This window comes from Taudactylus pleione, unplaced genomic scaffold (assembly GCF_031769625.1).
Source record: "Taudactylus pleione unplaced genomic scaffold, aTauple2 ptg000228l, whole genome shotgun sequence".
Classification (NCBI taxonomy): domain Eukaryota; kingdom Metazoa; phylum Chordata; class Amphibia; order Anura; family Myobatrachidae; genus Taudactylus; species Taudactylus pleione.
The window spans coordinates 2,611,857-2,634,870 of record NW_028284630.1 but is presented as its reverse complement, the minus strand read 5'-3'; the positions used below and the strand labels follow the sequence as shown (position 1 = coordinate 2,634,870).

General features: G+C 39.2%; 1 protein-coding gene across 5 annotated transcripts in view; it reads left to right on the top strand.

Annotated features, from left to right (window-relative positions):
* LOC148517060 (uncharacterized) overlaps positions 1-23,014 on the top strand; it is a 67,200-nt gene that overhangs the window by 10,156 nt on the left and 34,030 nt on the right. The window contains exon 4 of one of the 5 annotated variants that reach the window (XR_015879332.1): positions 18,783-18,864. The exons of the other annotated variants lie outside the window; for them this stretch is intronic. The gene's annotated coding sequence lies outside the window, so the exon portion shown is untranslated. Of the gene's footprint in view, positions 1-18,782; positions 18,865-23,014 lie in introns of those variants that run through there. 5 annotated transcript variants of the gene reach the window in all.

Genomic DNA, 23,014 nt, shown 5'->3' with positions numbered 1-23,014 from the left:
GCATCATTCAGGATTGTACCATGTGTGGGCAGTCTTAGCGCCTCTAAAATACATTTAAAGTAGGTTTCTCTTAGAGGAGAAGTCTACATTTGAAGACTTTTGAGGGCATGGACCACCCAATATTCTATTTTACTAGTTTAATCTCTGTCACAGGCTTGGACTATCTGTAGGCTCTAAAGTGTTGTTAAACTACAAGTCTAAGCATTACTCTGGATAATTAGAGCACCTTTTTAGTATTGGAGCTATTTAACAAATGATAACTACCACAGTCCCCATAATTCTATTTTCAGCTCTGATAATCAAGTTTTTCAGAGCTTGTTCTCCAATAGCAAACACCATCTTTAGATGACATTAGTCATTGTAACCTACAGGTTATCCTTTCACTAGATTTTCAGTTTTCATATCCTTCCCCAACAGCCTGTACTTATACATGATGGGCTAATAGCTGTGTATGAATAGAATGAAAGCTTGGTTTGAGAAAGTCAGTAAAGTGATAACTATCCCTCTACTTTTCGGTCTTCATCAGTGAGGGCTCTTATCAAAGCTACTGGCAAGAGAATTTTTTTAACAAATCACATAAAGGACATGATGTATCAAGCATTGCATCTTGCATGTGATGCATCCCACCACTGATCAAGCATAGTAGAGTTTAATAACACCATATGCTTGCACAGTTGTGGTTAAAATCACAAAGGACAGCTCTCCCAACAAGAGATGTCATTTCCGGTGTTTGGAATTCTGGGTTTATGACCCAGGAGTCCCACTGTGCATGTGCGGCTGTTGGCTATGGGGGACCCTGGGAGGGATCCTATTGGATTCCTCTCTGGGAAAGCTCTGAAAAGAAGCCCATAGGCTTCTATTATGCAACACTGTCTTTAGAGGGTGTTGCCCATCGGGTCCCAGCTCCAGAAAAAGTTTAGCTTTACGGAGCTTAGTGCATTTGGAGACCGTATTCTTGGCATTGATGCATCCCATCCATAATAGTGTACTAGGCCCCACTGCCCACAATGATAAATAGGCCCCTATGTGTAACTAAATATTCCCCACAAAGCACAGAGCTAACAGATATATTTTCAGTCAATTGGCTGAACTGAATTTGTGACCAGTGCTATTATCAACCCATTGTAATACCATTTTTTAAAAATAATTATTTGATTGTACACCTTGCAGTCATCTAGAGATAAAAACAAATGCAAATTGTAGTAAGCATACACATACACTTATTTTTAAACGTAATTGTTTAAATTTAAATATCCTCATTGGGCTTGCGAGTAGTTAGGAGCAAATAAAAAGTGAGCAAAAAAAAATAGCAAAAAAGGAGCAAATTTGCACGTGGCCAAAACCATGTTGCAAATCAGGTTACAACATTTAATCTAGCACCTGTTTAGCACCCAATCTTTTTTTTTTACCAATGTCACACTTTTTTTTTATTTTTTTATTACACTTTAATTATTACCTCTCACCTATGTAACAATCTCAAGACATAGCTGCTGCTTCTTATTAATTGAACACTTTTTAACACTTAAACCTCTCACCAACATGATGCCTTGGAGTGGTTGGCTTGTGCTGGCCTGGGGGTCCAGTGCCCTGGACTTGACTCTTAGTGTTAGGGACCCACCTGATGATGAGGTCACCTTGATGCAGGGGGTTAGCCCATATTTTTTGCCAAAATTATACTAAGCACCTCAAATTTACTCTATGTTATATTGCAGAGTTTATTATAAATATTCTGATTGGCAGTGTTTAGTTTTTGGAGTGTGTACTTGCAATTTTTCTTTCCTCTGTGTGGAACTACAAGTCTTAGCATGGTAGCACCTCTCGCTATGTTTAGAATTAGGGTATGCAGTCCAAGGCCCTCCTTTCCCATATGCACTGCAGGTTTGGCAGATTTAAATTGTGCAGAAAGATTTAGGACTAAATTGACTAAGCCGTTGCTTTTGACCCCAGATTTTAAAATGCCAATAATTTTACATTTGAAAAACTCCTGTTTTTGCATTTAATATTGTTGTTGTGTTAACTTTTTGGGGTCAAAGCTGCTGCTAAGTAAATCTAAAGCTTGGCATCCACTATACAATTTTCTGTCAGATATCTGTACAATCTGGCTGGTTGGAATGAAAACCTGGTAATGTATGGGAGCAAATGACAATCGTCCATTTGCTTACTAACACTGGAAAATAGCCACAAATGGTTGTTCAGACAAATTGGTTAAAACACACAAATGTAACCAATTTGAACAATTGTTTTGGTCCTTTTTTCAGTGTTTAAAACCATATGATCGACTGTCATTTGCTTCCATACATTACCAGGTTTTCATTCCAACCAGCCAGATTGGACAGATATCTCATAGAAAATTGTGTACTGGATGCCCAGCTTTACCCTTAAAGTTGAGGAGGGAGTTGTCCTAGCATAATTCTAAATCTCATTGTAAAAACAAAGCTGACGAGAATTTATTTGCTACATTAAAAAGCAGCCTTATGTTCCTTGCATGCCAAAAAAGAAATGCACTTGAATCTCTTGCACTGTTTTTTATATATGCTCCTCACACTGCATTTGTGCCAAAGTTTGCAAATTAGCCACTTGCCTGGCATGATTGCATCAATTGCGACCATGACAGGCTGGGCTTGCCCTGACATGGTCATATCTGATGCAACTAGTCAGAAAGGCCTACTGGTCAGCTGCCGGAAGACAATCTTACAGCAGCTGCCATCCTCAGAGGGATCTCCAACTCTATCACTCATGGCTCCACTCCCAGTGTGTCCCAATCACTGCGGGCTAGAGTGATCGGGCAATCCAGTGGTACCCCAACCCAGAGGCTGCAATGTAATCAAAGCTGCTGTGCTCACGGTAAATGCAGCTTCTCTCCCCGTATGTCTTAATCATTGTGGCCTGCAATGAATGGGCAGCCCGACATAACCCCCACCTGGTAGCTACAGAGCAGCTGGACTGTGATGCAAAGTAAACAGAGCAGCCACAGCTCACGGTAGCTGTGGCATCTCTCCAGGGCCGGACTGGCCATCTGGCACGTCTGGCAAATGCCAGAAGGGCTGATGGCCTCAGGGCCAGTTCGAGGAGTGCAGCTGCAACTGCACAGGGCGGAAGTCACCTTCCGAACTTCGGAGGTGTCCCCACCCTCCACCCCCCTGCTGGAGTTCACGGAATGGGCTCAGGGGTAGGGAAGGGGTGGCAACAGTGATGGGCCGATGTGCTCTGCTCAGCCGGGAAGAGACGGGGCTTTCCTGTGAAGCAAGGCCCTCGTGACTCACAGCGCGTCTCCTTGAAATGTAACCACGCACCCTTTGCGAGCATGCGTGCTTAAGGCGCGTGCAAAGGGTGGGCTGCCAGGGCTGATCTACAGCCCCAGTCCGTCCCTGCTTCTCTCCCAGTATGTTATGATCATTGTGGCCTACAGTGTTTGGGCAGCCCAGCAGCACCCCCACCCAGTGCCTGTGGAGCAGCTTGACTGCAGTGCAAAGTAAACAGAGCAGCTGTGGCTCACAGCTTCTCTCTCAGTGTGTCTCGATCACTGCTGTCCACAGTGATTGGGGAGTCAAGTGTCACACCCACACAGTGGCCTCGCCCACCCACAGCTGCTGCCTTCTCTTACAGGACTGTGAAGTCATGCAATAAGTTGTTTTACAGTTAAACAAGCAAACCACTATCTATATTCACATACTAGTAATTAAACTATTTTTGCTACTCCACCACCCACTCTGACTGCTGCCTTCTTGTCCCATTCCTCTCTCTGTGCACTGCTTCATTTCAATACACACCCAATCCTCTCCATTCCATCTGCCTCTGCCCCTCTGTCCGTTCCTTCACTCCCCTGATTCGACCTGTCTTCAAAAACGTACCCCATTCCTGGGGGCTAGCTGAGTCCTCCTCTTCTGCGAAGCTTGGTTTGTCTCATTGGGCTCCTACTGTATGCGCATGTTGGAGATGGGACAAGCCTTCTACAATTATATGTGTGCGCGTAAATATATTGACGTTAATATAGTAACATTTTTTATTTTTTTTGTAAACTATTTTATTTTCCAATAATTTGCTCTTGTATGAGCGGTTTACATTAAACTCAAAAAACTACTAAACAATAACAACAATAATAATAACAGCATTAAAATTGAATATTCACAATAAACACATGAAGTCTGAAAAGTGAACACTATAAAGGAGGAAAAAAAGGCCCTTTGCAGTGTAAACAATTCTGCCAGCAGGTTGATACAGTACTCTTGCATTCATTATTGACCCAGTGTGCATAGCTATGAAACATGTGTGTTTCTCTACAATATTTCGTAAGTGTGTGAGTGGCAGAAAAGTGCAGATACCCCTGAGCTCCTATGTAGAATGAATGATATTTGATAATAAAGGCAGATATAGACACTGCAAAGGTGTACAGGAGTTATTGGTGGTGGGGAAGTGCTTCAAGAACTTTTGTTTGCCTTGTCTTTATTAGCTCTCTTCCATTAACCAGTAACATGAAAAAGGAATAGGATGTTACGAGGTTGTTTTCAGGGCAGGTATGCTGTAGTTATGCTCTTGACTGAGAACACAAGCTTGACAGGTTACATGTACAGTACAGTACAGTACATCTAAGCAGAAATCATTGCCATAGCCAGAGTGATTCAAAGTGATATCTCATTCTATACATGATAGTTATCCCTGGAACAATTTGAGAGGCTGCATTATTAGACGTGATTAGATGAAGACAGCTCAAAATAACATGGATTCCTTTGGGATAATGTTGGCTGCATTGGTACAGTAGCAATGAATTAAATGACTGCTACTGATTGCTGTGTTATTTTAGCGTCTGTAAGGATTTATTTATTTTTGACATCACAGAGCAAATGGTTTCCTCAAGGTCTGTAAGCAGAGCACATTGTATTTCCTCATAAGGTCAGACCAGTTTAATGGTGCATACACACGGAACGATCGCCAACGATAGCGATATAATTTAACGATCTCCCACCAACCCACCAACGATGGCCAACAAGCCACGATCAATGATCACGGGTCCCTATAGTAACCTGGTCGATATCGACCAGGTTGGCCTGTATGCACAGGCGATGGACGATATCGTTATCATCTATACGTACCCACAAATCGCAGGTCATTGATGGGTTGGAGGCACCAAAAAATGCACAATATGAATGATAACGATATGATAGATTTTATTATTGTTCATATCGTGCATTTTAATTGTGTGTACAAGTAACAAGTAACCTTAACAGCAATGCACATTGCAATGTACTGTACAGTACAGTATGAATGCACTAGAATCCAAAGTTAGCAGCCAGTTTCATCCTTTTTCACAGGCTTCCTAATCAACAAGTTAAATAAACTATGTTCTTTATTGCTAAATGTCTGCCACTATAAAATGTGTACACATTCAGACATAACTAACGATTATTTTATACATATGTAAATAATGGATAGAAGAGCACCAGATGAAGAGGAAGCGGCATCTTATGAAAACATATAACATTATATTGTTGCAGAATTGTAGCACAGTGTGAAAGAGGTTTTACATTGCTTGCAGCTTGAATAATTGATTATTTTGCAGCTGGAGGTACATTTTAATATACTGGCATGAGAGTTCTTTTCAGATGCTTTACAGAGATTCCAAGGCTTCCTGCCTCCATTTTTAAGCATGATATTTCTCATGATGGCCCATTAAAATGGAATACTGTAGCTGCCATGCCTATTACAGACAGCGGCCAAAATGACACGTCCTAACGCAGCAATAGGGTATTTATAACTCAGCAATAGGATGTTTATTTTTTAAAACAACATCTAAACATAAAATATACACACACATACTCACAATCACCACACATATCCGAGATAAAGCAGGTTAGAATGGGTGTTTTCCTATGCACATTAGACTTCTTGTGTTTAAACTAGGGGTGAGCGGGTTCGGTTTTACTCGGATTTACTCGGATCTTTAAACGGCATTTTATTGGCTATCGCCTATCATGTGTTTTGGATAGCCAATATAATAAATCCGAATTTGCGGTAAAGTGGCGATAAGAACCGAGTAAATCCGAGTAAAACCGAGCCTGCACATAAACCTATCAAAGAAAATGTTGACAGGTTTGCTAATTGTGAAATAACAAGGAATTTAGTCATGCGTTCAGCTGCATAGTAATGCTGTACAGTACTGTATTTCAGACAAACAGGTCCAAGTGTGCATGAGATACCATAGACATAGTTAGTGGCAACACAAATATAGGGTTGCTCTGAGCAACACCAATATGTGTGTTGCCACTAACTATGTCTATGATATGGGCAAGGAGTAAAGTAATATTCCCAAACATTTCAATATGTTGGGCACTATGCAGTATATAGATTTGTGAATTAATTACAACACAGAAGGCCCTCAAAATGTGAACTAATGTCCACTAGGTGCCCTTATTATCTCTCCAACTGGTTGCACTTCCATTTGGTGTGTGGGTTTAGAAATTGATTCACTGTAAGTGTTTTTTCTGCACTAAAAATATATTTATGGGCTCATTCGCATTTATTTTGTTATTTTATTTTTTTAAAGTGCCTAAAATTGTACCCTGTATGTCGGATCAAACGTTTATGTGATTAAGCATTTAAGCTGGAGTGAGAAGCTGTAACCAGAACTCCTATGGTTTAATTGACCCATCTGCACAAAATTCAATGGAACTCTACAGCATGAATTATAGTACACCTAACACACAGTAAATTCAGCCAATCAATTCACTTAGAATCGATAGCTCATGAATATTTGTCATGAAGTGCCTCAGTGATGTTTCTAGTGATTTGATAGGCTGCATAAATATTAGTTCATTCCTACAAATGTCTGCATCTCCATTGTATAGAGAAATTTCCCCTTTATACCTTATAAACCCACCAGTGTTAATCTAGTTTTTTTCCATTTCCTATTTATTTTGTCTTTCATTTCCATTGCTGTTCCCTGCAACCCAAACAATATGAACATATATACTGTTACAAAGTTGCCAGATTAACTCCTTTTCGCAAGTTATAAATGTGTAGTTTCTGTTTTATTTTCACTTTCACTGTACCAATCGGCCACCCGATATGTCTGGCCTGAAGAACAAGCTACGTTGTCATTATTATTTCCACTGCCTGTGTCAAGCATATGGATCAGTCGGTCCATGTTAGCTGTGAAATATATATTTTTCAGATATACAATATATCGCATCTGCCATTCAGCACGGCTGACGCAATAAGATTGTGAAAGATCTCTTTCACAGATATATTGTTTATACACACTGCCAAATGGACTGAACAATATATCATTCATCAGCTATACAAACAACATATTGCCTAGTACCCAAATAATAGATGAGAAATTAACACCCTGCTGTGACCCTGTCCATATATACTGTAATACACATATCTATCTATCTATCTATCTATCTATCTATCTATCTATCTATCTATCTATCTATCTATCTATCTATCTATCTATCTATCTATCTAAATAGACATGTATCTTATATATGGACAGGAACATAGCAGGGAGACAATACACCAGGAAGAAGCTGAGTGCCCGTAGCATTGTAAGGACGCACTAGCCAGCTCTTTGGTGGTTTTCCAGGCCTGAGGGTGTAATTCCAACCACCCTGCAAGCCATGTACAGGTGCTACTGGGGCAGTGAGGGTGCAATACTCCAGGCCTGGCTCACACTCCCATTGTTAAGGCTCTGCAAATGAATATTAAATATAAATATATATATATATAATTAAATAAATATATATATATAACTATATATATATATATATATATATATATATACACATATATATATAAATAAGTGTCCTGACTGACTGACTTACTGACTCGTCAATGCCCAGCCCAAACCCTGCAACCTAGAAACATGTAATTTTGGGAGAATATACCTTCCATGATGTAAGCACCCACTAAGCAGATATTTTTCAAAATTCGACCCTTAAAGAGTGTGAAAAGAGCTAAAATGTTTACTCCCCCTGTGCAACGTCCTGACTGACTCATCAACACCCTGCCCAAACCCCTTGACCTAGAAACATGAAATTTGGGGAGGATATTCGTTCCATGATGTAAGCACCCACTAAGCAGGGCTTTCTAGAAATGTGACCCATTAAGGGGGTGAAAAGTGGTAAAATGTTTCCTTTTGACCGAGGTAATTATATGACAAAACAACATGTCCCAAGTACTGTGGGACTGTAAGCTCATTGTCTGGGTCAAGTGGAGGCCTGAGAGGTGGTTCTGCAGCACAGTCCAATATTCAAATAGGGGAGCCACACCAACTGTCAGTGATGTTTGTCAGCATTTTGGGTGACAGTTGTGGCTCCCCGATTTGAATAATGGACTGCGTTGCAGCCCCACCTCTGGAGTGACCCCTGCTGAGGACTTAACTCTTTGACTAGGTTTTTTCCATTTGGATACTTCACTTGCATTGTATTTGGATTTTCATTTTCTTGAACATGGCAATTGAGATTTTGAATGTTAAAGGGGAGATGGTGTCTCACACCATTGTCCCAATCACAGGAGACAGAGCCTGCATTTTTCAGTCCCTCTCCTATCTCATGTATGATACTCAGCTAATGGTTAGGGAGGTGCGTAAACTAATTGTGAGGCACATGGTAGACAAGTGGGAGATCCCCATCATGTCCCATGATAGCAAGGAGGACAAATATACCAGCTCCGCTGAGTACCTCCTTGACATGTCCCTTTACTTATGGTGGGTTATGCAATCTGGTAGTGACTGGGCAGCTGTTCGAGCTCGCCTTTGAGGTTTACCACAATGGTGAGCTCTAGGAGAGTCTTGGTGCTGAACATCACCCCGTGAGGAGGCTATGATTTACAAAGGACCTATCTAGGGACCATTGCAAAACTAAAAATATAAGTTAAGTTAAGATTGTATAAAGGAAATGAAAATATCTAAGGTCTACCTTGGTGAAACCGGGTATATCAGCTAGTATTTATATAAAATATAATTGTCTTGTCCACATGTACATGTCTTCAAGTCTCATTGCCTTGTATATATAGACCACCCAGTATTCCCAATGAATAAGTGTGTGTTCTCCAAAGAATTCAATAAACCATAATTTATTTGAGCTTTGGCAATACATTGAAAGTACCCACAAAATCTACACACAGTGAATGATTTATCACTATCTGTATGTGCAAAGCTTTAGACACCAAATAACTCAATCCAGTTGAAAAATTGTTCATATAGGATTTTATTCAGTTTGGTGTAACTCACAATTTGTACTGCTCCTTTTCTGATCAGCAGAGATATGCAGGCATTCAATGATCCCAAAGTTGGACGAACTTCACAATGTGTGTGTACTGTCCTGTCCTTGATTCCTTTACATAGTATCAGGACAGGGTAATCAAGGCTTGATTTGCGCATCTAAGCCTCATTATACGGAGTGTCTCTCTTGAGACATGCCAGTTATATTGTATTTATTATGGAGAATTTACAAATATTGTTTCAAAACTGCAATCACTTCCACATGATGGCACATATTACACATATTCGAAAGCTACATTGCGTCTTCCTTTAAAGACATTATTCAAGTTGCCATACTATTGGTCTTAACACTGCATGGCTTTTTGGGACTAACAAATAATTACCCATTTATTTATGGACTAAGATATTCACGTGCTTGCCTTTTTATTATAGTTTTTAATTTAAACAATTTGTGTATTTGGCCAACTTATGTGCATATGTCATTTTTATGCATATTACATTTATATTAATTTCTCTTTGGTGTTTTATTGATTTAAATATTCATTCCATTTACACTCACTCTCTTTGCTCTTCTTATGTTTGTACTTTGCCTTTTGGGATTCAGTGTCCCATAAATTGTGCGAGAGCAGCAGCTGGTCTAAATTGAACATTTTATAAGAAGCGCCTGAGGTTTTTTTTCCATGCTTTACTTAGACACTTATGTCCAGCTCATCCGAAACCAGCTTGAAGGGGGTTTAGGTCTGTGCTGGCCATTCCATTATTTAAAGTCTACCAGATTGTTCATTGAAGATAGTTCTGACATATCCTGGAGACTTGTCCATATAGGAGTACATTAGAGGGTATTGCATGGTGCAGTGATATGCTGTGGTATCCCTTTTGGCCAGTCACCCTATGCAAAAGAGCCCCAGACCATTTAATTTCCCTTTTGGACAGTCACCATATGCAAAAGAGCCCCAGACCATTTAATTTCTTCCGCCATCTTTGACAGTTTGTGTCACAGGTGTTTATTTATAAAAGCAGTTACTTGTAAAAGCCATCTCTTCTCTGCATATTTAACCCTGAAATATAAAAGGACAGTGCTTTTAATAAAAACATTGCCATTTCAAAATTTGGGGTTAAACATGCTGGGAGGTGGCAAATTGTAAATTATCCCCTCACACTGAGGAACCATCCTTTTGGCTACTCTAAGGCCTATAAAAACCCTGCAATTTTAAATTTTGACTCATTGGTCCATACAACCTTCTTCCAGCTTCAGTAGTCCACTGGCTGTGCTTCATGGCCCAGACAAGTCTCTTTTTTCATTGCTGCAGAACAGCTGTATATTCTTAACCCATTACTTATTCCCTGAAAAAGCATTTTCTAATAACTATAAATATCCAACACAGGGTCTTGGTAAATAGTTTCCTTCATTACAATACTGTTGCACATATTACATCATACTATGGAGTGCTTGTTTCACATGTTGAACTGCACTTATACACAACCCCCAAATAATCGTATAAATACTGTACAGCTTATTTGCTCTCAAAAAACTCTGGACTACAGTATGTAAGTGCAATGTGATACAGTACTTGAATCCACTGGGATAGTATAGATCTCGGGACTCGGAATGATCTTTAAATCTCCAAAGGCTCCTTCTCTCACTCCAAGACATGGATCATATAGAAAACAAAGGATGAAAGAACAATATTTGTGTGGTATTAGTCCAGTAAGTTTTGGTGAATAGACACTTCCTTAGTCCCACACCACCAAAATGAGAAGAGAACGGGAGATGAGATGTAGGCTCAAAATAATATACATCCTTGAATGTGGTCCGGTGTATGTTATTAATTATATAAATCATACCGCCCAGTGCAATAGAGTGGTAAAAGGGGTGTACCCCACTCACTCTGGCATTGATGCAATCAAATATGCAAAGGTATCTTTATCGGCAAGCATACCATATTCACAGAACGTATATATATTCTCCTATCGCGGTATCTTTAAACAAAAGTTCCTCAGCAACGTCCAATATAAATTCAAAAGTTGATATTTATTCAATAAAAAAATCAAGCAAAATCCAATCTTATTTTTAAAAACCTTATGGTTCCTGGCTCCCCAAACAAAAAGGTGGATACAAGATGTTACAAAGTTCAACAACTTTTCCAGACAAGTGGTTGAGAAAAGTTCAGTATCTACCTTATGAGGGGATCCTTGTGGTCATAAGATATAGTCCATAGGAAATACTATTAATCCCCAAAGCTAGCCAACGCATTTCAACCAAAAAGTGGTCTTTGTCAAGACATGCTACAAATTCCCCCTGCTCTGTCTTATAAACCCTTAGGGTTTCTCCTATTGGTGGGGGTGGAGACTATAATAATTAGCCTGTAAAACTAACCAAAAAAAAGGACAACTTATAAATCTGTGAGTATATTGCAGTGTTTATGGGCTTATCTTTTCAAATATACTAATAATAATGTATAAAATACTTGCGGATAGATGAAATAGATCAGCGTTGGTTTGCGTTCCACGAGCTGGAATGCAAACACTTGTGGTGGAATTAACCGGTCTTTAGATGGGAAAGCATATGTGTTTGCGTTCCACCAGCTGGAACGCAAAACTCTTCTGGCAATAGTGATGAGAGAGACGTGTGGATAATCTAGTGTCTAATTTTTGACACGTGTCTCGTTAGTATAAGTTAAAATATAGAGGGAAATTGGTGGTCTATTTCTATGCGAGTTCTCAATATTGCATATATTGTATATAATTAGCTATTTAATAAGTAGATAATTTGATATCGCGTATATAGTCTATGATGGACTAAATTAATAATTTAAATCTATAAATATATGATACTATAAAAATGTGATTTGTATAATATAAATAAATTCATAAAAAAGGGGAAATTCCCTATATACAGTATCTCATATAAGAAGATAGAGTATAATATAATATCTAAAAATAAGTAAAAAAAAATAATCCATAAATAAATTATAGATGAACAGCAATAAATGGAAAAGGTCTAAAAACTTCTATGTCACATAAAAAAGGCTCACATTAAGTTAGTATATAGATACTGGATAAAATAATAAAGAAATATTTAAGGTAGAAACCACTTCATTTCAAAATTTAATGGGTTCAAGAGTCCTTAACTCAAAAATGGATTTCATCTCAGCTTTGGCTAGTCTTTCTTCCTCATCATTTCTTCGCCATCCTGGAAGAACTTGCAGAATACCACAAAAAGAAATAATCTGTGTCGGATCATTATTATGGAAAGTGTTAAAATTAGCAGAATCACTGTGTGTTAAAAGGCCCTTCCTGATATTTCGGACTTGTTCACTCAGACTGTCCTTTAGGTTACGGGAGGTTCTACCTATGTACTGCTTATTGCAACAGCATTGTAATACGTAAACCACATTCTTGCTATTACATGTAATGAAATGTTTGATTTTATGTCTCTTTCCATTGGCATGTTAAGCACATTCTGTAAGTTTAGGCTGACTAGTTCTACAGTTTTTACACAATTGACAAATCCCACACTTATAAAACCCTTTTGAGGTCATGGAGCTTTGAGTGATTTTGTTAAGGCAAGATGTAACATTCCTTAATATTGAACTTTTTATATTGTTGGCCCGATGATAAATGAATCTGTTTTTTTTTTTTAATAAATTGACAAATGTCACCATCTCTTCTCAGGGTATTCCAGTACCTGCTAAGTCATATACCCTTTTTAAATAAAATTATGTGCAGAAGTTCCAATTTGTTTTGGTACTATAGTCAACATGAAGGAAAATGCAGGTTTTGCCTGCAGAATATCCAGTCAATCAATTATCCTGCCTTTTTTTAGTGAAACAAAAAACCTGTATAGCCTACCTCTGGTTGCTAAGTAACATATGTGTAATTTTTACTGCAGTTTAATATGGTTAATGACCACTTGGGTGTTACATGTACAATGTAACTGTCATTACTTTTCTTTAATTCCTCTTTCGTTGAGGTTATGTGGTTATATATTTTTCTCACGATATTAGAATACTACTAAAGGGTTGTTGTCTATTAGAAAATGGTCATGACCTCACTCAACATCCAAGAGCTGATTAGAGCTTGGTGTGGGCTTATTGGACATGGTTTGCTTGAATCTGGGACATGGACTAATTTTTCCCAGTTTTCAAACCAAAATGTTAGCAGGTGTGCTAGAATGCCTGATGAGCCTGTCTCCTCTATTCATTTACTGGAATCACAGCTGGGTCTGATGTGTCCTTTGTCACTGTTGCTTCAGTAGCACCAAATAGTCCCTCTTGGCGTACCAGGGCCCCTTGTGACTCAGCCCTGGCAAACGTCTTTTTTGCTGAAGATGTGCATCTTTCTTTTCTGCATATTTAAAATACATAGAAGCAACAAAACTACATTGCTAGAGTACACTGATCAATGGAGTGTGCAACATTTGCACATCTGTGCGACTGAATTTGAATCTGTGTAACAAGGGTTAATGTCAGCATTTGTGGCTTTTCCTCACAATAGGTTCCTTTGTGCTTCATCTACAACTTTGTACGTGAAAAAAAACAATGCCTGTGCAGACTAGTATCTCTAGTGCACTGTGATTGGCTTTTTGTTACATCTACAAAGCATATAAGGTGCAGAATTTAAAGAAAAATCTGCTACACCACTCCTCTCGGAGAGTCTCTGTTGCTCTTGGCATCTTGCGCCATTTGGAGTATGGACACCCAGGAAGTGAGGACACATCTGTCAGATATGCCAATTAAAAAAGGAGTAGTGGTAAAAAATAACAAAAATAGATATGAGTATTCTGTAGTATAGGGCGATACGGAAAAAGACTTAGAACGAGATGTATTATTAATGATCGCATTTATAATGCAATCATTAATGGACATCATCGCCTACTTACCTGAGAGATCTTCCGCTGGTATGCACCATTTTCTTCTTGTCAGGACAGCTCTGCAAAACCCAGCTGTCCTGACAATATTTTCTTGTCCTGGTTTACGACCTGGTGAAGTACTGCGACCATCGCAGCCCCATAGCATTCTATGGAGACTGCAATACTGTTGGGCCACATCTGATAATTCTGATATGCGCTCTGCACCAGTTTTAGGTATATTGAGAATGAAAACTGCATGATTCTGAGGTTTGACTGCATTTTTGAGAATAGTGCATCCTGTCCATAATGTCACAAATAGAGCAATACAGAGTTCGAAATATAGTCAATTATTGTATACTTTGCTTTTACTGTTAGTAGATGGATTCTCACCAACAACAAGATAAATGGTCACTGAATAATAATACTCCAGCAAGAGGTGCACTGCTGTTCCTGAAGGATTATGGTTGATCTCAGTGGCAAACACAGGATTTCTAGAGGGGGGTTTCCAAATTCTTGCTTTTACAGTGAGTGTGGCCAGTTCATGAAGAGGGCATAATTAGCACTTATCCAGCTTTAATATGCATCATGAAGAGTGTATTGTGTGTCATAATTCCAGCATATACAGGACCAGTGATCACAGTAAGCCAGTAGATGCAGCAGTAGGGCCATCTTGTCTGAGATGAAGGTTCTTTATTTCAGATGTGGGCTCCATTCCAGAGCATTGGAGCATGTCCGGGAGAGCAGCAGAAGAACCTAGCACTGCTCTGGACATATATGTACATATTAGTCTCCTAATGCACTGTATAGTGTATTCTTATACAGTATTAATAATTAACCCTATTGATGGTCTATAGCAGTGCACCCCTAACAGTGCATGTTTTTCAGATCTCCTATTTGGTTGGTGCACAGGTGTATTTTCTGACTGGCTGACACGTGTTAAAAGATCCACAGGTGGTGCTAATCATTTCATTTATGATACTGAGAAGAACATGCATCACTAGTAAAATTCTATTATATTACTATTTCTATTGTGGTCATGGTGTGGGCTGGGGAGGGGGGGATCCAGGCAACCAGAACCCCCCCCCCCCATGTATTTGCCTATGGATCTAGTAAAACACCATAATGTAGAGAGGGAGAAAAATGTATCATTATTATTTTAATTTTTTGTTATAAGATAACCCAGTGCTCCACTCTACCGGACTGTGTGGAAAACAGTATATACCTAAAATAGAGACATACAAAGGTAGACAAAATCAATGCAGATATGAAAAGAAAGGGTCAATTTTATGAGAGAGCTTTCATTCTTTTTGGAACGCTGAAACAAGAGGAGCAAGTATAGCTCACAGGGGAGATTAGGACAATTGTATCAGTGCATTCGTGTCAGTAGTAAAGGTGGGAGGAGGTTAAGCTTTAATACAGAGATTGTTTTTCAGAGACAGTTGAAAGGTTTGAAGTAGTGTCACAGGATAACTGTCATAGGCAGGAGGGAAAGTTGGATACCAGAGATGAAGGGAGGCACTGGTGAGAGGTAGATCTAACAAGGTGAGAATCAGATGAGATTTTAAAAGGATGAAGTGTCAGTGTTATCGAAGACTTTGTAAATAGCAGTGAATAAATTCAAATGGATTTTGGAAAGCCATGGAGTGAAAGCAGGGATTTGCAGATTGGTGTACCAGATGTGGAGCAACAAGAGAGAAAGTTTACTACAGCAGCATATAACATGAAATAAAGGGGGGTTTGTGAGTGCCGGGAATACTAGATAGAAGAAGGTTGCAGTAGTCAAGGCTGGAGATTATGGGGTCTATTTACTAAGCCTTGGATGGAGATAAAGTCAACAGAGATAAGGTACCAGCCAACCAACTGCTAACTATCATTTTTAAAACACAGCCTGTGACATAGCAGTTAGGAGCTGATTGGCTGTCAATTTATCTTCGTTGACTTTATCTCTATCCAAGGCTTAACACATAGACATCTAAGAGAGAATGGATAAGAGTTTTTGTAGCATTTTTGGAGATAAGAGGGCAAATTGTAGATATATTTCTAGTGATGGCGGACTAATAAAAGTGTTTAAAGAATTAGGCGGAGGGCAGAGTCAAGTGTGTTACCAGGGCACTGGGTTTAAGAGCCTAAGAAAATAGTGGTGTTAGAAATGAGGAAACTAGTGACCTTGGAAGGAAGATGATAAGCTGTGGATTGGACATGTGGCCCTCAAGGTATCATTGGGGCCTGTGAGCTGAAGGTGACATAGAGGTTTGGGGGTAGAAGACAGTGTGGATATTAGAGAAGTGAAGTGGCAGTATTGTAAGATGAAAGGATGAATTTATAGTGGAGAAAGGGCCTGATTCAGAGCCGTTCGCTATTTGCGGTCGTTCGTTCAAAAACAAGGGGTGGCTATTCAAATGATCCGTTCGCAAATTGCAGTCTGTTCACACCTCTAAGTCTGAACGAGCGAGCAAAACATACGCTCGTTTATTTGATAAAAACGCCCCCTGGCCGCACGCACCATACGTCATGTCCGCTATTTATTAGATTAATCGAGTACATCGTACAGCGTATGAACTGCTCGCTATTCTTGTGGTTGGTGTTTTCAACCGCTATTTTGCGAGCAGTTCTGAGTTAAAAAAAAACAAGTGACGTGGTCAATGACGCTGCTGTATTAATTATGCACTCCCTTAAAACGCCCGTTTTGACCTTTAAGCACGCCTGCGAACGGATCTCCACTCCCCGTTTTCAAGCACCTTCCCCTGTTACCACCCACATACGCCTCATTCTGTCACTCAAAATAGCAGGCACTCGCTATATTGCATACAAATGATTTTCGGCCGCACTGACTGGTTCGCGCATGCGTACTAAAAACCGTACGCATGCGCAGATGTGCGAACATCGCTCGGAACGAGCGTACTGCCGCTAGCGAGTGGCTCTGAATGAGGGCCAAAGTCTGCATTGGAAATAAACTTTCTACAGTGGAACTCAAAACTATGGGAGCACTTTTTTTTGCGACAGGTCTGTGTAATGTACAACTGTTAAGTGTTGAATAAGCTTCAGTATATGTGGTGGTCAGTGCTTCATTGTCTAGTGCTGAAGTGAGTGTTTTGTTGTAGAAAGAGCATGGAAACTAGTGACCGTGGAAGGAAGATGATAAGCTGTGGATTGGGCTTGTGGCCCTTAAGGTATCATTGGGGCCTGTGAGCTGAAGGTATAAACTAGACAGTGGCCCTGCTTCAGAGACATACGCTAATCTGTAAAAATATGCTAATGTCTCCAAAGCTTACCCGAGCATATAAACTCTCACTGCTGCCTTCTCATATTTGTCCGATGTCACGCACCAGCATAAACATAGGTAACATCAATGCAGATTGGGGAGTAACAGAGCGTCTCTCTCTACACGCAGAGAGCTCTCATGCTGCGAAGGAGATCGTAATTTGTGGCCGCTCATGAAATGGTGTTTAAACAGTCAGACATGTCTGAGTTTGCCTTACCACCCGATGTTACCTCCCATGAACACTGGCTACCTGTCACTCACTTTGCAGATGAATCCTCTATGGGAGCATATTCGCAAAACAATAGTAGCACATGCTCAGTGCAAATTACATGCATGCACATTGGCAAACAATCGCTCAATTTACATAAATATCGGCATAGCATGCATCTCTGAATCAGGCCCAGTGTAGGTTAGAGAGCAGTTGTTTTTTGTTAATTGTCTATTCATATTGTGAGTAGTACATACTTTTTCCTAATGGATCAAAAACCAAGTGGTTAATTTGCTAAATTTTGATGTCAGACGATTTTTATCGATTTCAAATAGATCTAGGGGCCTGATTCAGAGATGTATGCTAAGCCGATGGTTAGCACACATCTCCAATGTTTTCTACTGTGCCCGTGCGCAGGACCCATTCTGTTTATGTACAGAATAGGTCCTGCATTACTACATGGAGTTCCCGCAAGCATCTGTCTGACTGACAGGCAGTCATGTTTGGGGGGCAGTGTGGGGGCGGGGTCATGTCGCCCCTGTTTTCTGGGAATGTTAAGGCCATGGTCTACAGCCATGGATGTAGACTTCCTGGCCTCACAAGCCACCAGAACCCGGTCATGCTGCAGCAAGCTTCAGCTACTACAGCCTGGCCAAAGGGACAGCAATCACGACTGATGGTCACAATTCATCCAATGGTGGTCCCAGGCTGCGACCTCAAGGAGTTGTCTGTTTCCTAAAGACACCTCCTGCTGCATTTGCATGTGAGATGGACGGGATAGCACAGCTGCTTGTGTGCAGCTCTGCAATTCTGTCCATCTCTGAATCAGAAAGAACACCCTTGCACTAAATAAAAAAATATAAGCTAGTATAGGAAATATCATAGATTCAAAATTATAAACACATTTATTATCATATGTACATTAAAATATATTTCATTGGCCGGTTAACAAACAACAAAATTTAGTACTAAAATAGCACATACAAAACCATCTCTAAATAGTATGGATAGCAATTAATATGTTAGAAAACCAATTTATACTCTGGATCCAAATGTTGTTAACCACTTAACTGACAATTTTTTTTTCTAAAAACCGCTCCAATATTGTCGGGTTTTATTTTTTAGTGCATTAGGTGAGGAACATCCATTTTAACTTATCCAAAATGGTTTCATCAAAAAAAAAAAAGATTATTTTTTTTAAGATTTAAAAAAAAAAATGTTTTTTTTCAAATACCAGAACATCGGAACCACCATCAGAACATCGGAAATATCAGAAACATCGTGACCATCATGACATTCAATTTGAGGCCAGATCCAGGCACCAGGTAGTCAGGTACGTAAGGGAAGTGAGGGGTGAAGTTAATTTACCTTTTCCCAGCGGCTTCTCAGTTTTGCAGGCGCTGGGTAGGGGGTACTGCTTTGCTGACCAATCAGCAGTGATCGGAAGCACAGCAGACAGAGGGGGAGAGGGTTCTGGCAAGCAGAGGGACCGGAAGGTCCTTCTGAGAGCAGCAGCTTCGTGAAGATTCTCTTCCTGCAGCCGCCCTCATGTTTATCTGTCTGGACAAAATTTTACGTCCAGTATAGATAAAGAACGGCCTGGTGTGGACAGAAGCTTACGTCTATGCCAGGCGAGTGGTCAATATAGTTGTAGGAGGTGGATAATTATAAAAAAATGGTATAAATAAAACAATAATAATAACGGATGTTTGCTGTGTCCACTTGAAAAACTTGTGGCAATTTATAGAAAGTGTCCTTCTCTGTGAATGGTATAGAGAGTATTTTATCTTCAGTCTAAACAGACTATAGCCGCAATCAATTGAAAAAGCCCCCACTGATGGTGCAAAACGCGTCTGGGTTTTCTGTGGACCCTAGGACTAAGTCTGTGACAGCTACTTGTGTGCCGCTGGTGCTGGGAGCTCTGGAGTTAAGGACGCTCACTCTACTGCTTAACGGGATCTGCCAAAAGCGGGGTTGAGGCAGAGACAACACTGCTGCCTAATAAGGACACTCTGACCTGACAGGTACGAGCTTGGAAGACCTGTCTGAAGTAACTACATCTCCCTCCCCCATCCTTTTTTTCCTTCGATTAACTCAGAGGGAATAAGCGGATCCCTCAAAGAGGAGACCTACTAACATATCGGCACAGGTCCCTTAATACGGACTGCTCGGAAATATATACCAGACACTTGTCCTCAATTGATTGTGGCTATAGTCTATTTAGAATGAAGATAAAATATTCTCTATACCAATCAAAGAGAAGGACACTTTCTATAAATTGCCACAAGTTTTTCAGTGAGGACACAGCAAACATCCGTTATTATTATTATTTTATTTAATCAATTTTTTTATAATTATCCACCTCCTACAACTATATTAATAACATTTGGATCCAGAGTTTAAGTTGTTTTCTAACATATTAATTGTTAGCGATACTATTTAGAGATGGTTTTGTATGTGCTATTTTAGTACTAAATTTTGCTGTTTGTTGACCGGTCAATTAAATATATTTTAATGTACATGTGAAAATAAATGTGTTTATAATTTTGAATCTATGATATTTCCTATACTAGCTTATACTTTTTAATTTAGCGCAATGGTGGTCTTTCTGTTGTTATTGTATAACACCTGGTCTATAGGTGTTTGTCTATGTGCAACCACAAGCACACTGATCCTTTGCTGCTCACTTGATTGTTTTACTCTTATGATGATTTAATCTTTTATTTTAATACATCATTAGCGTCAGGCTCTTTCTTATAATCATCTCTGAATCAGGCCCTAAATCAATGTTGTGTTTCTGGGGCTAAATCACGCATTGGCTAACATAATTTTTTTTTTAAGTGTTAGTAAATGTGATTGATTAAAAATTGATTAAAAATTAAAATTGATCTAAATCAATTAATATCGACCTTTAGTAAGTATTTCCTTATAGATCTAAAAAAGTTTTAAATAAAAGACAAAGCATGATTTTTGGGAATACAACTGAGTTATAAAATGTAGATTTATGGTAATTGGTTCCTGAAATAACAAATTGGGCCAAACATAAGTGTACCTGATCATATACACTAATCAATGACGTATAAAAAATGGCATCTTGCTGGAAAAAAGACTTTTTGAAATGCAACAATTGCACCTTTGTCTATAGTTCTTTTGAATGTTTTTATGTATTTTGACAATTATTAGGGTTATGTTGTCTCTGATAATCAGAATGCTCATAGTAGCATAGATAATTTCAGGAATGGAAAGTGATGATCTTGCGACTTATCTGCTTGTGTGATTATTCAGGATAGGGTTGTAGATGACAGGGTCAGTGTCATGGTGTGAAGAGGGAGATCTGGAGCTAATCATGAAACACACTGAAAGCTGAAGGAAAGGAACAGGATCCTCTAACAGCACAGATTAGTGATGTGAGGCTCCTGTCAAACTGATTCTGGAAACGTATAGTGTTACAGTAAATGCTTGTTTATATGAAATAAAAATTGTTATGTGTCCCTAGCTAACCAAAATGATTATCTTAGAACACAAGTTCTAGCATGCATTCATATAAAACATAAGCAACATTTTTAACGTACTCTAATAAAGTATAAATTTTTTACCATTGTATACACATGTATCAATTAACACAATTGATAAATATAGATTTAATATATTTTATTTAAGTTTGAGCCAGACATATTATGTATATAATATAACATAACAATAGCTCAACAATAGCTCAACAATAGCTCATTTGCTGAAATATGACCACACTTAGGTATCTTATTTGGAAGAGCATCTCATTTTAGACTTTACATCAGAAAGTGACTAAAAGCCCTTTATTTTTATACCTACAATCCATACTGAGGGGTCTATTTACTAAGCAGTGTTAGGAGACAGAGTGAAAAGTGATAAGAAAGTGATAAGGTGCCAGCAAATCAGCTCCCAACTGTCATTTTTCAAGCACAGCCTGTGAGATGACAGTTGGTAGCTGATTGGCTGGCACCTTATTATATTTTCACTGTCTCCTAACACTGCTTAGTAAATAGACCCTAGGGGCACATATACCCTGCAGCTGCATCCATCTGGGGATTATCCAAAATTAGGTATAGCTCCGATAATTTAGTTAATTGTGCCTCCCCCGTTTTCTGACAGGGCACCTCCAAAACACTCCAGATGTCAATTATGATTGTTATAATGACACACTACACACTTTGGGTCTGATTCAAAAGTGCACACAAAGCCGATGTTTGCAGATCAGAGAGTTTCCTTTCTATTGCACATGCGTATGAGTCGCACTGTGGATGCGCCAAGTTAGATTACCGATGGTGGTTGCAGTGAGGACTTGGGCGCAGAAAATGCAGGCATGTCAAGATGTTTTAGAGGCTTGTCTTAGCATGTGAATGCAAATTTGTATGCAGTGGTAAAGACTCCAGCAACTTACTTGCGACAGATATTCTGAGAGACCATAGGATTGCTCAGAAGATCGATGGCAAAACCGATGCGCAATCTATGGTGTGTCTTTGCGCGCAGGTGGTGGATGTGAGATGACACTAGTGGGCATCCCAGTACAAATTCCTGCAGCTGCAACATTAGAATAACCGATGTGTACGGAATCGCAGCCCAAAGGGGTTTTGCATGCGTCTCTGAATCAGGTCCTTTGTTCTATACTCACTTTCTTCTAAATGACATGACAGAATGAAGACAAATGTTTTTCAACAAAACTAATTTTTCCTAAATGTAATTTATAATATAAAACAATAGGCAACTGAAGTTAAGAAAAATATAATACAACTTATTTCTGTAAATTCTGTTTTTAGATTAATAACTCACATTTCTTTAAACAACAGTCAACTCTAAACGTTTTTGAATGTTGCAATAAATAGCATCTCTTTCACCATATTAAAAGTAAACAAGTTTATGTAATTAAATAATACGTATTAAGGTATAGAATATGGGGAATTTATTTGATGACTAAACACTATGTCGCTATAACTAGTGACAGTGATTGGCGAGAGAACATGGATTACGTGGGGTGTTTAGTGCCCTAGAGGGCTTCTTACAATTAATCACATACTGCAGTGAATATTCCCTCCCCTTTCAAACTTCTCCCAATGATTGCTGTACAAAGCAGCAATCTGAATTTTACAGTATAGTTTGTGCACGTCTCTGAAAAGGGTGACAGCAAGTGAAGCACAGTGAGCAAGGGAAAAGCATTAAGTGCAGAGGTTAATGAATACAAATAACTCAATGACAGTCAATGCCAAGCTTCAGTCTTTTTCCTCAGAGGGAGACTAAGGAAGGAAGGGACAACTGTAAAGCAGGGAGAGGTGAGCAAAATGTACAGTACACATGCCCACTATATTACTCTTTGAGAGCTGAACCATTGTATGTTTAGCACTTATGCAAATGTGTACAAAATATTTACATAAAAGGTTTGATTTAACACCATTATTGTTTCTTTCAAGGTCTTGAAAAAGGTTCTATGGAGAA